Source organism: Schistocerca piceifrons, chromosome 3 (genome assembly GCF_021461385.2).
Source record: "Schistocerca piceifrons isolate TAMUIC-IGC-003096 chromosome 3, iqSchPice1.1, whole genome shotgun sequence".
Lineage (NCBI taxonomy): Eukaryota > Metazoa > Arthropoda > Insecta > Orthoptera > Acrididae > Schistocerca > Schistocerca piceifrons.
This window is the reverse complement of record NC_060140.1, coordinates 880,299,182-880,316,436: the sequence shown is the minus strand read 5'-3', so window position 1 is coordinate 880,316,436 and position 17,255 is coordinate 880,299,182.

The following is a 17,255-nucleotide window of genomic DNA, read 5'->3' as shown; positions in this document are numbered from 1 at the left end:
AAATAAGAACACCATGAATTCATTGTCCTAGGAAGGGGAAACTTTATTGACACATTCCTGGGGTCAGATACATCACATGATCACATTGACAGAACCACAGGCACATAGACACAGGCAACAGAGCATGCACAATGTCGGCACTAGTACAGTGTATATCCACCTTTCGCAGCAATGCAGGCTGCTATTCTCCCATGGAGACGATCGTAGAGATGCTGGATGTAGTCCTGTGGAACGGCTTGCCATGCCATTTCCACCTGGCGCCTCAGTTGGACCAGCGTTCGTGCTGGACGTGCAGACCACGTGAGACGACGCTTCATCCAGTCCCAAACATGCTCAATGGGGGACAGATCCGGAGATATTACTGGCCAGGGTAGTTGACTTACACCTTCTAGAGCACGTTGGGTGGCACGGGATACATGCGGACGTGCATTGTTCTGTTGGAACAGCAAGTTCCCTTGCCGGTCTAGGAATGGTAGAACGATGGGTTCGATGACGGTTTGGATGTACCGTGCGCTATTCAGTGTCCCCTCGACGATCACCAGTGGTGTACGGCCAGTGTAGGAGATCGCTCCCCACACCATGATGCCGGGTGTTGGCCCTGTGTGCCTCGGTCGTATGCAGTCCTGATTGTGGCGCTCACCTGCACGGCGCCAAACACGCATACGACCATCATTGGCACCAAGGCAGAAGCGACTCTCATCGCTGAAGACGACACGTCTCCATTCGTCCCTCCATTCACGCCTGTCGCGACACCACTGGAGGCGGGCTGCACGATGTTGGGGCGTGAGCGGAAGATGGCCTAACGGTGTGCGGGACCGTAGCCCAGCTTCATGGAGACGGTTGCGAATGGTCCTCGCCGATACCCCAGGAGCAACAGTGTCCCTAATTTGCTGGGAAGTGGCGGTGCGGTCCCCTACGGCACTGCGTAGGATCCTACGGTCTTGGCGTGCATCCGTGCGTCGCTGCGGTCCGGTCCCCGGTCGACGGGCACGTGCACCTTCTGCCGACCACTGGCGACAACATCGATGTACTGTGGAGACCTCACGCCCCACGTGTTGAGCAATTCGGCGGTACGTCCACCCGGCCTCCCGCATGCCCACTATACGTCCTCGCTCAAAGTCCGTCAACTGCACATACGGTTCACGTCCACACTGTTGCGGCATGCTACCAGTGTTAAAGACTGCGATGGAGCTCCGTATGCCACGGCAAACTGGCTGACACTGACGGCGGCGGTGCACAAATGCTGCGCAGCTAGCGCCATTCGACGGCCAACACCGCGGTTCCTGGTGTGTCCGCTGTGCCGTGCGTGTGATCATTGCTTGTACAGCCCTCTCGCAGTGTCCGGAGCAAGTATGGTGGGTCTGACACACCGGTGTCAATGTGTTCCTTTTTCCATTTCCAGGAGTGTATGTGCATTTATATTCTTGCAAGATAAGAGTGTAATATTCTAAGTTAGAGGTTCTATGACATCATTTCTGCACCGTAGTATGGTAATCAGTTAAGAAACGAAGTATCGGCTGACAAAATTTTATCTATGTTTCATTACATATCAGAACTTCGGTACCAGTGAGATGTTGTGGCTGATTCAAAAGGTGACAACATTTCTCATGTGAGTTTAGACTGAAGTGGACTGAAGGTATGTAGCTTTGATTTGTTTCTTACATGACTATATTTTTTTAAATGTGTTACAATCATCAGATTACAAATTAAATGACATAAAGGAGTACATATTTTGGGAACAGAACATATAAATAAATATAACACTTGTAGGAAACAATGGATAAAAAACGAAAGTAGGCCCAAGTATTTACAGAACAAAGGAGATGAGTTAGGCTAGTTAAGCTCATTTCACGATGAGTTGCTGACATGAGTTCCTGGAGGCAGAACTGGATGGGGCAATCCAAATATAAATGTGTTAGGTTGTTTGGACCTCACCATGATTGCAAAACTTACACAGATCTGGGTATCCCAATTTTAGGAAATTTCTTTGGATCTTCCTGTCAACGATACATGATGGGGTTTACAGGGATAGTTTTTCTAATGGTTCCACGTTTTGTAGGCTTCTACTGAGGGAGCAAGGAGAGGATATTGTTTGGTGGCCAGTATGCTCTTTCTATAACATGAACTGCACACACATATTAACTAGGTTCTTTATTCCTAAGAATAAGAAATCTTCTTCACTTAAGATAGTCATTGTCATTGAAGCTCTTTGTAATAATCCATGTAGTCTCACTGCTGGTGATGTACAAAGCCCATTATGTACACTTTCTGGTCACTATGGGCTGCCCGACTCTGAGCTAGAGGCTGTGACTGCGACTCTAGCTGGGCTGCGACTGATGGTGGACTGGAACTCACTCGGTGCAACAGACTCGAACCCAGTCAGTGCGACAGATTGGCCCTCCTGGCCGCAGCGGTGATCTAAATACTGGCGACTGAGAGGGTGTTGGCGGCACGTTGCCTGCGAGTCTTTTGTTTGGCCTCTGTCAATCTTCTTGCAACCTCTTTGCTGCGGGTGTGCTGGTGCCAGCTTACACCAGCACATTCCTCCGTCCCATGTGCCACACCGTAGTCGTGTAGTGAGACTGCAAACGACAACGGGGAGGGAGGCAGGACCCTGGATGTAGAGACGAGCTGGGAGCTGAGACTGTGAAGGACGGTGTACTCCCTACCCTACTGCACCATCTGGCTTGTTAAGTAACAGGAACATTCTCCGGAACTGCTGCCGATGCACACGTCTGGGCATGAGGGTGTGTGCTGGGGTGTTGACAGTAATGGCAATGGTGGGTCCAAGTCTGTGGGGTCAGCGAGCAGGGACGGTGGGGGTGAGGGCACTTTGTCCGTCCGCTCCTCCTGGGGTGCCCTCGTGGCACCAGCGGGCACCTGTGAAGACCGCGTAATCCTGTGAAGACGTAAATCTGAGGGACGAAAAGCAGCAGAATCACATGGCGAGGGACGTGTGTGAATTTGGTTCTGGTGGTGACTCTGCAAACCATCGGGACCTGCAATTAACTGCATATAAAAGCCAATGCGTTCCTGGATCACTCCTCTTTCCCAGCACCCACGGTTGCCATAAACCCTGTACAGAACAAGATCACGTGGAGCAAAGCGATACTTGCAGACCATTGGCGATGCCGGATGCTGCAGTGGGTGGAGCAATTGTAGCAGCATCCGATGGCAGCGGCCATGCAGAAGTTCCGCTGGTGATGGTCCGTCTCGTGGGTGGGAGCGATAGGGGGCGAGAAAAGAGTCGCAGGGTGTGTTCCTGTGTGTGGGTGGTATGAAGCTTGGCCATCTGTTGCCTGAAAGTGCGTATGAAGCGTTTTGCTGCTCCAGTGGACTGTGGGTGAAACAAAGCACTTACGAGATGATGAACGCCATTGTGTTCATAAAACTCTTCAAAGTCACGAGAAGTGATCTGTGGTCTGTTGTCCAAAACAAGTACTTCTGGCAAACCATCTATGCAAAATATTGACATTACTTGAGTGGTGCCACACGATGTGTGAGAGTTCATAGGCTCTGAAAATGGAAACTTTCTAAAACAGTCTACCACTATGAGCCAATAAGTGCTCCAAAACGATCTTGCGAAGTCAATGTGCACTAGTTGCCACAGCAATTGAGTTTTAGGCTAAGCTGAGAACATCTGTGGTAGAGCGGATTTGTTCTCCACACATGTATGGCACTATGACATCATCTGTTCATTATGGGCATCCGTGCCCTGCCAACTAATGCCGTCACACTAACTCTTTAGTGCGAACAATTCCCCAATGTCCGTGGTGGAGCAATCGACACACATCTTTTGCAACACTTCGGGATGAGCACATCAGCGCACAACTCAGTTTTGGATACTGTTCAATGAATGAGGCCAAGATGATCCCTCTAAATAGAACAAAGTGAGATGGAATTTCGTCACACCATACACAGCTTTGAGGCAAAGGCAATAGGTCTGTCTTGTGCACCAATTCTGAATGAAAGCATAATGCCAATTCCATATGAAGAAGCATCTGTTACTAAGCAAAAACATTTTGAGTTGACAATCTTTAGTCCACACAAAGGGTACATTTTTGCGATGCAATGGAGCTGCGATCTAAGTGGCATTTGGTATGAACCAAATGTATGTCATCTTGCATAGTACTGACTGCAGTTCACACACATCGCAAGGAACAGGCAGTCCATGGTTGCAAGAAAATGAGATTGAAGGAGGTGCACACCCTGACTGTTAATCACATGGCTTAAGTATTGTGTTTCAGTTTGGAAAAAGTCGCATTTTTCGAGATGGCACTTAAGTCCTGCTTCTGACACTCAAAAAAAAGAGTATGCAAATTGGCAATGTGTTCCTCTGGTGTATGACCTGAGACGACAGTATCATCAAGGTGGCTCTTTTGCAGTCAGCTGTTCCAAGTAACAAGGAAAAATGGCAGGTGCGGAAGCACTGCCAAAGGGCAAAAACAAATACCTCAATAGTCCCAAGTGTGTAGTTACAACGAACACTTTCTGTGATTCTTCATCCAATGGAATTAGCAAACAGGCATCATTCAAATCTGTCTTAGAAAGGTAACGTCCTGCACCAAGCCTGTCCATGAGTTCTTCAGGATGAGTTAACGGATAAGTGCCAACTATTGTCTGTGGGTAGACTGTAGATCTGAAGTCAACACAAATGCAAATGCAACCAGTGGACTTGTCCACTGACTAGCTTGAATAAGAGCAATTGCACAATTATCTTGCAATTCACTGGCTACTTTGTCTCCTAAAGCAATTGGAATGGGGCGAGCCTGAAAAAACTTAGGCTGTGCATTATCTTTCAACATAACATGTGCTACTAAGTTATTAGTTTTTCCCATTCCTTCTGAAAACAGTTCAGGAACTTCTTTGAGCTAGTTACATTGTCTTTTGGATCACAAGTCAATATGGAAAGTACAATGTTCTGGATGCTAAGGCCAAACAAATCAAAGGCATCTAAACCGAAAATGTTCTCACTGTGTCTTGATTTCAGCACAGTTAAAAATTCACTGTCCTGGTGATAGATTTGTATGTGGCAGGCAAACTACACTGTTCAAGAACTGGAATTTCCTGTCCATTGTAAAGCAGTGAGGTGCTTGCTAGATTTAGAAAGGCGTGGTGAGCCTAACTGTCCATACGCGGCATGATTTAGCAAACTTACTGAGGCGCCAGTGTCTCAGGCAAGTTCGTATGACGGCCAGAAATTCGTAATAAGGCAAATAGTTTATTAGAACATCATTGCACAGCACTAGTGTGAGAATGAGTCACATACTTAATCTTACTTTAGTCAGAACCTATTGCAGGTTTGGAAAACATAACGTTCACTGGTCCGCAGCTCATGGTCTCGTGGTAGATTTCTCGCTTCCCGAGCACGGGGGTCCCGGGGTTGATTCCCGGTGGGGTCAGGGATTTTCACCTGCCTTGAGATGACTGGGTGGTGTTGTGTCATCTTCATCATCATCATTCATCCCCATTACGGTCGGAGGAAGGCAATGGCAAACCACCTCCACTAGGACGTTGTCTAGTACGGCGGCGCGGGTCTCCCGCGTCGTTCTCCTACGCTCTGTAAATGAGTGTGGGACTTCATCACCATCAATGTTCACTGCATGTGCATGAGCATGTTTTCTCTGGGAGCTGGCAAAATTTGCGTTTTTGTGCCATTGCAAAAAAAAAATTACGTGATGAGCAATCCTGTGTTTTATGGTGAGCAAAACTTCTAGGGCAAGACTTCACTAAGTTCACAGGTCTGTTTACCTAGACTATGACTGTCCACGCAGCTGTGTACGTGCTCGTTGTTGTGGCTGCTTGGGGTCGTCTTGAGCGTGGGGAGACTCGACCTAACAAATCGGGGCCTGGTCAAACTTATCGGCCGTTATGGCAACCGAATCATATTGCTCTATGATTTGCAGCACTTGAGGAAATAATGGATCAGCGTAACACTTCCTAGTCATGCCCATTAATTCTGTGTACCCACCGATGGTACATCTGTTCCGGCTTTTTCTGCAGTTGAAAGAAGTGATATCTAGCTGCAGCTATTTGGACTTGCTGGTCATAGTACTGAGTTAATGCAGCGATTACTTAGTCATAACCGAGTTCGTTGTGAGAGACAGTTGGGAATAGTTTTTGTATTTACCTGAACAGTGGGGACCCCACAATCAAAAGAAAATATTGTAACTTCACAGTACCTTGAACTCGATGAACTACACAATGAGCTTGGAACTGTGTCAGGTGTTTGAGCCATTACACTTTGGTGTCATTAAAATTGCCAGAACATTGGTACGCTCAATGAATGTACCTCCATCCTCTGTCTGGAGCGTGGGACTACAGCTGGTCAATTTCCAATAATACAATACCAATAGCCGTTATTTAGGTTTTATTTTTAGGCTACCAGTTTCGACTTTACATTAAGTCATCTTCAGGTCTGCTTAAATTGAGTAACTTTTGAGTTACAATACACAGTAGCACTGTAACTGGTCTCGTGAAGATTATTACGGGCATGCGCAATCCTTGGAGTTGCTCCTCAAGTTGCTGACAGCTGTCCAAGGACCACGCATGCCCGTAATAATCTTCACACCAGTTACTGTGTTGCTGTGTTTTGTAACACAAAAGTTACTCAATTTAAGTGGGCCTGAAGATGACTTAATGTAAAGTCGAAACTGGTTGTCTAAAAATAAAACCTAAATAATAGCTATTGGTATTGTATTATTGTAGATTGGTATGCTGGTCGGTGGCACTCGTTGGGCTTGTCAGTCGGCCTGTAGGGTGGCCGACGCAGCTTTTGCAGCCAGAGGTTGCTGTACTGTTGTCAGTAAGGCAGCAATTTTGTGGTTCTGAAACTGAAAAGCTTGTGTTAGATCCATCACATTGGCCATCTGTGGTTGAGGTGTCAGGGCACAGGGTGGAGGGGGCAGGGTAGCCATGGTTTACACAGATACATTAAAGCAAAAAAGCAAGCAAAACCTCTGAAAAGAAAAAGTTGATTAGTTATGTGGCTCTCGTCCTGGGATATGTGTGAGAACACAACAAGAAATTATCAATGAGCACCCATGCAAGCTCAAATATAAGAGAAGCAAGCAAAATCTTCTGAATTATACTCGTTGCCATCTTTTATGTCATCTCATTGTTTTTGTAGGCTTGTACCAAGACAGCAAGGAGAGGATGATGTTTGGTGGCTGGTATCCTCTTCCTTTAACACAAACTGCACGCATATATTAACTGGGTTCTTTATTCCTAAGAATGAGAAATCTACATAAGATAGTAGTTGTGGTTCTAGTTCTCTATAATAGTCCAAGTTAGCCTCACTGCTGGTGAAGTACATAGTCCGCTATGTACACTATTCTGGTCACGCTGTGACTGCGGCTCCAACTGGGCTGCGACTGACGACAGACTTGGAACTCACTCAGAGCGACAGACTCGAACCCACTCAGTGTGACAGACTGACCCTCTCATCCGTGGCGGCGATCTGAATACTGGTGGCCGAGAGAGTGTTGGCAGCGCATTGCCTGCAAGTCTGTTTTTGGACTCCGTCAATCTTCTCGCAACCTCTTTGCTGCCTGGTGTGCTGGTGCCAGCTTACGCCAGCACACTGCACGTTGAGGATCTACACTACGGGCTGAGTTTGTTGTTAGTAACTGTTGGTTGCAGTGAGTAAGCTGTTTCTTGACTTAGCCATTGGGTAGCCAGTTGAAAACCTTATAGTTGGTATTATTCAGATGTGGAGGACTTCATTCCCACTTTGTGACAGAGATAATTTCAGCCAGGTGGTATCCTATCTGTGGGAGTAGGTGAGTAGCACCTCTTGCTGCATGCAAAATCAGTTTGTTTAGTGGGAGGATTTGTAGTAGAGGCATATTCCCCAGCAGAAACACAAATGGCCAGCGCTGTTGATTTTACCGCTTCAGTTTAGCATCGCAATTTGAACACCCGGCTTTGTGGAGGATACTATTTCTGCTGCTGACATGATGCTGATACAGTGGGAGAATTGTCTGTAGGGCACAAAAACATAATATGTGACTGATTCAATAAAGCTTCAGTTTAGTACTCTCAAACTTTGAAGCAGTGAAGGTCTTTTTTTAAGGTGTATCGGATGATTAGGTGCTAGTGTACGAGCGATGCTGACAATTTTTCATGCAAAAGTGAATCTGAGAACTAATGTTACGGAAAGGATAGATTGCTACCCAGCATATAGCGGGGATGTGGAGTCACAGATTGACCTCGGCAGCCGCAGCGATCACGCGTGTGTGAGTTGCGTTTAAATGAGTGTTGTGGGCGTATGTTGTCTAATTTGGAAGGAGGCCTCTCTGGCTGAAAGATTACTTGTTCCACAGTCTTTTTCATTGTACCCATGTGCAGCTCAACATCTCTGCTATATGGTGAGTAGCAATCTATCCTTTCCATAATATTTTCATTATTCCATCCTGGATTTTCTGTTCCTAGAACTAATAGCTTGAGATGGGGTAGTATCTTGATATTGAAACCTGACTAATTTAACTGAAGAATTCAGTTAAATTGTCACCAGAATTAGTGAAATAAAGCGGAGCGAAACTGGAGTTCAGTTCGTACTCCAGAAAGAGTATGATATCTGCCATGAGGTTCAATTTATTAGGAAGAAAGCAACTACCAGTAAACCGGAATGGAAATATGTACTGTATGGTACAAGCAAAGTTTTCTGAATGACTTAGAGGACCAATTGTATTGTGAAAAAAATATTTATAGGAGATTTACGAGGGTTATCTAGAAAGTAAGTTTCAATCAGTCACGCTATGGAAACCACGGCGAAAATCAGAAATGTTATCTGTGACAGTCAGCTATATTTTCAAGCTACTTCTCTACATAGTCACCACTCTGACTTGGACTTCTATCATAATTTGTATCCACTTTCCAATACCCTCATCGTAGCAGCAGCTGCCTATGCTTTCCACAAATTCTGTACATTGCTTTGCAGCTCATTGTCTGTCCCAAATTGTTGTCCTTGTAGCCAGCAACTCATGTGAGCAGGGACAAAAATCAGAGGAAGGCACATCTGGGCTGTATGGTTGGAGATTACACACTTCCAATCAAAAACACTGCAGAAGCATCCTGCAGTGTGGGACTGAAAAGTGTCATGAAGAAGGAAGTGTCTGACAGCTGTGTTATGTGAGGTTGCCTGGAACCATGCAAAAATCTCTTGGCAGGCAGCCATACCTGGCAGAGTACACAATTTTATTGTCATCTTTATGTGCTCACTGTTTGCTCAGAACTGTAAAGAGCGACATGACACAATCGACAGGCATACTAGAGAGACTGCTCAACAAATCTGTGCAAAACTTCATCATATTCTCAGCGTGGTTTCCTTTAATGATCGATTGGAACTTACTTTCCGGGTGCCATTCATAAATGTTCGCATAACAGATGATCAGGTTTTAGATACCTGTGTGATTGGCAAGTTGTACTGCAGGAAATACTTGCCCTCACAAAATCAACAGCAGTAATTGGGTTGATGAAAGTGGAACAGTCATTGATTATATTTTATAAACAAAAGCTAGCCAGCATTCACTTTCATGACGTCCAATACAAGCATTCAAAACTGAAACCTGTTAGCTCCTTCCTCAGGAAAGAAAGAAGGATACATTGAGGAAAGCTAAAAAGGAGTGGCAGGTCACTCACTTGAGACTAGAGAAAACAAAGATGAAAGGACAGCTGTTAGAGGGAGTAAGAGATTAGACAAAGGAATGGGAAGACTTCTTAGTGTTACAGAAATAGCCTTCCTGGTGATGACAAGCTGTTTGTTATAGATAGGATAGTGGAAAGACCTCATGAAGTCCGTAACGTAAGTATCAAAAATTGGAAATTCTCTGAAACAAGTATGAAAGAAATCAAAGACTAATTGAGAAGCAACATTCAGAATTGTTGACAAAAGGAAAACAAATCTGTAAGTAAAGAATTGAATACCCAAAAAAGTTATGAGCAACATATATATACTCTGGTTAAAATTACTTTGTGATTGACACATTGCAGTGTGCGGATATATAAGGGCCCATTTTTGGTCACGAGACAGTCAGTCCACGGCCGAGTTTCGGGCAGGAAACCTGTGTTGGTTAGAACAACAACAGTGCTTCAACTTAACTGCGAAATAAGTGTTACACTATTAGGCCGTGTGTTAAAACAATGACAGTGTCTGCTCAATACGTACCTTTCTATTCTTCAAGAACAGTGATTTTGTGATTAGGTTTTTACTGCTCGTAGATGTTCAATAGTTAACTATTGCGGTGGTATGAGGAGGTTTGCCTGCAAACTATTAATGAGGCTTATGGAAAGTTTAAATAATAGTGCACTGGCCATATATAACTGTGTATTATTGGGGGGTTGTGAACAGTGAGAGTAAAAAACTGTGAAACACAACTGTGCATCTGTTGGCTACATCATTTACAGTAGACAGTGTTGTACTTCAACAACTTATTTTTTCAGCCAGTACGTCGACACCGATGACGAACAACGAAGAAATAAAAGAAGGCAAAGCCTTCACATGCGGTGTCCCGACGTGAGGAATATTGTATGTGGGCACAATAAACTAGAACTCTCAAAATTTGACAGCGAAGTGTGAACTTGAATTGTTTACAGTACAGAGATGCTACAGCCAATCAGTGCTGGGGTTTCATAACAAAGAAGGTGCAGAAGCCAATCAGTGAGTGGGTTCCATGGAAGCACCCACTGAGTACAGGAGCAGCCAATCAGCATGCAGGTGGACAGAGCTGACCGAGATAAACAAGACGCTTCACCAAAAGAATTACAACTTGCCACAGCCATACAGATGATGAGTTGGATGACAACCGCAGCAGCTGAGCAGCAGGAGAATGAGAATAAAATAATTTAACAGCAAAAGCTGTTTTGTATTAAATGATAAATACTGAGTGGCCTTAATGAACAAGACAGGAGACAAGGCACAACAGGGGACTAGTTCTGTAGACAATTATAAATCAAACATGAATGTAACTTTGGAGGACGGGGATGAAAGTCCTATTGCAAAGAGCAAAATGGACAAAAACAGTACTGAAGTGGATGAAGTCGTTAAGGTTAAGTCGGCAAGAACAAAAGTGTATGGCAGACGGAAAAGTGGAAGCGATGTTAAGGCAAATTATGAGTCGTTTGAATAGTATGAAAATTAGTTTGAAAGAAGACATTAGGAGGTGGGAAAATAGTATAAAGAAAGTAGTATATAATACTAATGAGAAATTAACATTGAGTAGTGAATGTGTAGAAGAGAGAGAGAAGATGTCAGTAGTAGGAAGGTGGATGTTTTCAAGAAACAAAGTGCTGAAAATAGGATTAAACTTGAGAACCAAATCGCCCAGATTAAAATGATTTTGAAACGGATGTAGAAACCAAGAGTGCAGTAGTGGTAGAGGAAAAACCAGTAAAAGTAAATGAAAATGTAGATTCAAAACTGACAGAAATGGAGAAAAAGGTGGAAGAGATACAAAATCTAAAGCACAGTGAAAGTGACAGCAGGTCTGATTCTGACAGCAGTTGTAATGATGATAGCAATTACGAATCCAATAGTGATGAGGATGAGGTGTTTGAATTTATAATTGATAATGATGGCAATGTGGCAAGTAAAGAAAGAATAGGACCATGCTATTTGTCATTTGACTATGCTTGATAATCAGTTTGGTAAGCAAGATGATAGTTTTTCCAGGGAAAGAATTAATGAGGATTTGGTGTATGAAGAAAAGCACATGGTAAGCAAAAAGGAAGTGTGTCACCCAGTAAAAACAGCAAGTGTACAAAGTAAATGTGTTAAGAGTTTACTGGACAGTGGTAGTGATTTGAATGACGTTTCACAGGCATTTGTTGAATCTATTAAGAACACAGAGAGTATAGCAGTGATGCATGTTTCTGGAATAAAAAATATTAGTGTTACTGGTAAGCTATCAAAGAGTGTGAAACAAGAGGTACTATTAACTGCAGTATTGACAGGACAGCTGTTGGAGTGCAATTTCAAGTTCAAAATCTCAGCACTGATGTAATATTTGGGACAAATTACTTGTGAAAATAGCAAGTAGGGAGTTCAACATTCTGTGTTGGAAGGGGAGGGGGGTCATCAGTCTCTATGTTGGATTCATTATGTGGCAATATTGCTTACCCCAGCTGTCTGTCTCATTTTCTGTCTCATTTTTCTTGTTTCCTGAGGCAGTCAAACTCTCCTCCTATCCTATCTGTAGTTTATAAGTAAATCAGAAACATTCTTTCTTTGACTGTTATTTGATTTTTTGCAGTAACATACTTAATATTTTGGCTAAGTTGTATCAGTGTTATTAGTGTATATATTATGTTTTGTTAGTTATAAGTAAGGGAATCATAAGAGGATGGAAGAAAGCGAAGTGGTTCCATGGTTAAAGAATTTCTGTCAAGAAGGTAAGGTAAACTGAAAATGAAAGGTGTCAGCATATGTCAAGGATAATTAACATCTGAAGTAATCAGCTCATGTGTGAAGTTAGTATAATTTGGTGCAGCAGCAGAGACAATGTGCAGCATAAACCATCTGAAATACTAGATCTTAATATTAATTGTGGTATAATAGAAGTGTTCGTGTTCGGTGCAGTCAGTATATTGAGGTAACTACAGGGTGTTTAAAAAATGACCGGTATATTTGAAATGGCAATAAAAACTAAACGAGCAGCGATAGAAATACACCGTTTGTTGCAATATGCTTGGGACAACAGTACATTTTCAGGCGGACAAACTTTCGAAATTACAGTAGTTACAATTTTCAACAACAGATGGCGCTGCAAGTGATGTGAAAGATATAGAAGACAACGCAGTCTGTGGGTGCGCCATTCTGTACGTCGTCTTTCTGCTGTAAGCGTGTGCTGTTCACAACGTGCAAGTGTGCTGTAGACAACATGGTTTATTCCTTAGAACAGAGGATTTTTCTGGTGTTGGAATTCCACCGCCTAGAACACAGTGTTGTTGCAACAAGACGAAGTTTTCAACGGAGGTTTAATGTAACCAAAGGACCGTAAAGCGATACAATAAAGGATCTGTTTGAAAAATTTCATCGGACTGGGAACGTGACGGATGAACGTGCTGGAAAGGTAGGGCGACCGCGTACGGCAACCACAGAGGGCAACGCACAGCTAGTGCAGCAGGTGATCCAACAGCGGCCTCGGGTTTCCGTTTGCCGTGTTGCAGCTGCGGTCCAAATGACGCCAACGTCCATGTATCGTCTCATGCGCCAGAGTTTACACCTCTATCCATACAAAATTCAAACGCGGCAACCCCTCAGCGCCGCTACCATTGCTGCACGAGAGACATTGGCTAACGATATAGTGCACAGGATTGATGACGGCGATATGCATGTGGGCAGCATTTGGTTTACTGACGAAGCTTATTTTTACCTGGACGGCTTCGTCAATAAACAGAACTGGTGCATATGGGGAACCGAAAAGCCCCATGTTGCAGTCCCATCGTCCCTGCATCCTCAGAAAGTACTGGTCTGGGCCGCCATTTCTTCCAAAGGAATCATTGGCCCATTTTTCAGATTCGAAACGATTACTGCATCACGCTATCTGGACATTCTTCATGAATTTGTGGTGGTACAAACTGCCTTAGACGACACTGCGAACACCTCGTGGTTTATGCAAGATGGTGCCCGGCCACATCGCACAGCCGACGTCTTTAATTTCCTAAATGAATATTTTGATGATCGTGTGATTGCTTTGGGCTATCCGAAACATACAGGAGGCGGCGTGGATTGGCCTCCCTATTCGCCAGACATGAACCCCTGTGACTTCTTTCTGTGGGGACACTTGAAAGACCAGGTGTACCGCCAGAATCCAGAAACAATTGAACAGCTGAAGCAGTACATCTCATCTGCATGTGAAGCCATTCCGCCAGACACGTTGTCAAAGGTTTCGGGTAATTTCATTCAGAGACTACGCCATATTATTGCTACGCATGGTGGATATGTGGAAAATATCGTACCATAGAGTTTCCCAGACCGCAGCGCCATCTGTTGTTGAAAATTGTAACTACTGTAATTTCGAAAGTTTGTCTGCCTGAAAATGTACTGTTGTCCCAAGCATATTGCAACAAACGGTGTATTTCTATCGCTGCTCGTTTAGTTTTTATTGCCGTTTCAAATATACCGGTCATTTTTGAAACACCCTGTATATACTTATAGAAGTGTTTCATGGCACAGCCTTTTCTAACATTAAGGAATTACAGCTTAAAACATAGTTGCCTGGAGTAATGTGTGTGGAAAGAATAAGCAAGGTTTGTATGTACATCGCCTTCAGGGCAGAATGTCAAGCAAGTAATAGTTTTTCCGAGTGATAATTTTGTCTGATCAGTAATGAGAGTAAAGTTTGCCTTAGCATAAGGATCTGTTACTGTGGGATGCTTTTCAGTAGAGTCAATTTTGCATTGAATAAGCAGAGCAGGTGTTTATTTATTAGATAATGAAACAATAATAAGAAAATAATGAATAATGTTAGGGTCTTAATGGTTTCGGAGCCTGTCTCTGCAGTAGGGATATTTTTTGAGAATGCACTCCACTAGCTAACAAAGTAAGAAAGGTAAGTAAAATAATGGAGCTGACAGGCACAACTGAGTAATGAAAAAGATAACTGTATACAAACAAATGTGGTGTAACTATCCTGATGATCTATTTTTAAACCAGGCAACATTGGGTACTGTGTATATTGTGCAATTCATGACACTGCAGCTGGGAATGAGAGCGTAACAGAAAAAACAATATTAGTGAAATACAAGTCACAGAATGCTGCATTATCAGATCTATAGGTTATCTGAAAACTTCTATTTCTGTTCTGAGGAATTATGAGCTTAAAGTGGTAATACTGGAATGAAGAACAGTAATTTTGATGATTGATAACTGTGGTGCTGGACTGATCTGAATATTCTGAGAAGTCGACCATTTGGTTACATTTTGTGATGGTCTAATTTTCTGGTTGAATAAGAGTAGTGCTTAGAGTTGGCTAGAGAAATGGGGCAATGATTTGGTACAACTTCCATCCCCTTAATTTTGATTTGAATAGTAATTAAGCCATGTAATGGTGACACCATTCTGTTTTCATAATGCAATGATTAGTGAATCTATGCTACTGCACATACTGAGATTTTACTATTTTGCAAATGGGGAAGAGACCCAAATCTTTCCAGTTTAACCAGTTTTAGACAGTTATGACTTAATGTTTTGTAGTGTAATGTGCACTTGATTTAGAATTTTTTCTAGTCACAACCTTTCATACTATAGTCAATTTTAGTGCTCATTATTGTAATGTTATGAGAACTATGTAATGTATTTATTTATGATTTAACAACTATCATTTGCCATTGACATTTTTTTCTTACACCTAAGTTAGAAGTAAAAGTGAACTAAAGTAGGATATTTTATCTAATTTTTTCATGTATTGTGATGGAGGAGAACCACCTCCAAGGGAACTGATCGCAGTGCATTTCCTTGCTAACTGCCACTTGGACCTGTTGAAGGTGTGGACAACTTTGTGAGAAAGTGTGTGAAAGCTCATTGAAAAAGTGAAAGTGCTTGTGAAAATTACTAAACAAGGAGCAAGTGAAATTTTTTGTCTAAACATGAGTGCAGTGTTATTTAACTTATTTGTTACCAATGAGGATTAATTTTTTGTTAAGCAAGACAGGATTTCTATAAAATGATGTGTATCTTTAAATGTAATCTTCGCTTACCCAAAAAGGACATCACTTATGATGAAGATGCAGAATTTTGTTAAAAGTTGTGGATATTTTGTGCAAAAGTACAATATACTGTATGTAAATATATGTTATGGGGATTTTTTTTTGCAATATATATCTGGTCAATCCAATGGGGGGGGGGGGGTGATGTGACGAAGCAAGCTGGGATATTTTTACTTGCCCTCTTGTTTTACCATCTGCCTCCTTAAAATTCACCTTTTCATTTTGAAGTAATTACCATTAACATGCAAGAGTATAATCTGCATTTTCATAAAAGAGAAAGGTTGGCCCTCAGTTTTAAAGAATATAACATAAGAACTAATTTTGCGCTTAGTTTTATGTATGCAATTGATTTTCTAATTTAGTTTGACTATTACTACTTAGCATCTTTCATTATAGGGCAAAATCAGTAATTGTTTTGTAACTTAAATTCTATTGTTGTTGTATAAACAAATATATATTTTGAATATAATAGAGGGAAACATTCCACGTGGGAAAAATATATCTAAAAACACAGATGATGTGACTTACCGAACGAAAGTGCTGGCAGGTCGATAGACACACAAACAAACACAAACATACACATGAAATTCAAGCTTTCGCAACAAACTGTTGCCTCATCAGGAAAGAGGGAAGGAGAGGGAAAGACGAAAGGATGTGGGTTTTAAGGGAGAGGGTATGGAGTCATTCCAATCCCGGGAGCGGAAAGACTTACCTTAGGGGGAAAGAAGGGGTATACACTCCCACACACACTCATATCCATCCGCACATACACAGACACAAGCAGACATCAGAAAGAGAAAATAAGATGACAGGAAAGATTTCGAAATGCAACAGTGACAATAACAAACGTAATTGTTGGGTCCAAATTAATGATATGTCTGTGTATGTGTGGATGGATATGAGTGTGTGTGCGAGTGTATACCCCTTCTTTCCCCCTAAGGTAAGTCTTTCCGCTCCCGGGATTGGAATGACTCCTTACCCTCTCCCTTAAAACCCACATCCTTTCGTGTTTCCCTCTCCTTCCCTCTTTCCTGATGAGGCAACAGTTTGTTGCGAAAGCTTGAATTTCATGTGTATGTTTGTGTTTGTTTGTGTGTCTATCAACCTGCCAGCACTTTCGTTCGGTAAGTCACATCATCTGTGTTTTTACAAATATATATTTTGTACTAATTATAAATATCTGGGGAACAACTAATAGTAATCTTTAAGGATCTACTTGGCACTATTCGAAAACATATTAGCAAAGCCGGCTCTTAATTAATTCCAAAGTAATAAATAGTTTTGTCCAAAGTATTGTTTGCATACTTATATTTGTTAATTTTGAGGTACAAATAATTCGGCCCAACTCTTGTAGTAGAAGAAAATGTTAAAAAAATGGAATCTTTCGATGTATTCAGTTGATTTAATGAGTTAAGTTTTAATTGTAATTTCTGTAAATTAAACTTCGAACAATATGTAGTTTTAGCACCTATTATTGTGAGGATATATAAGGGCTCGATTTTTGGTCACGAGACAGTCAGTCCACAGCCGAGTTTCAGATGAGAAAG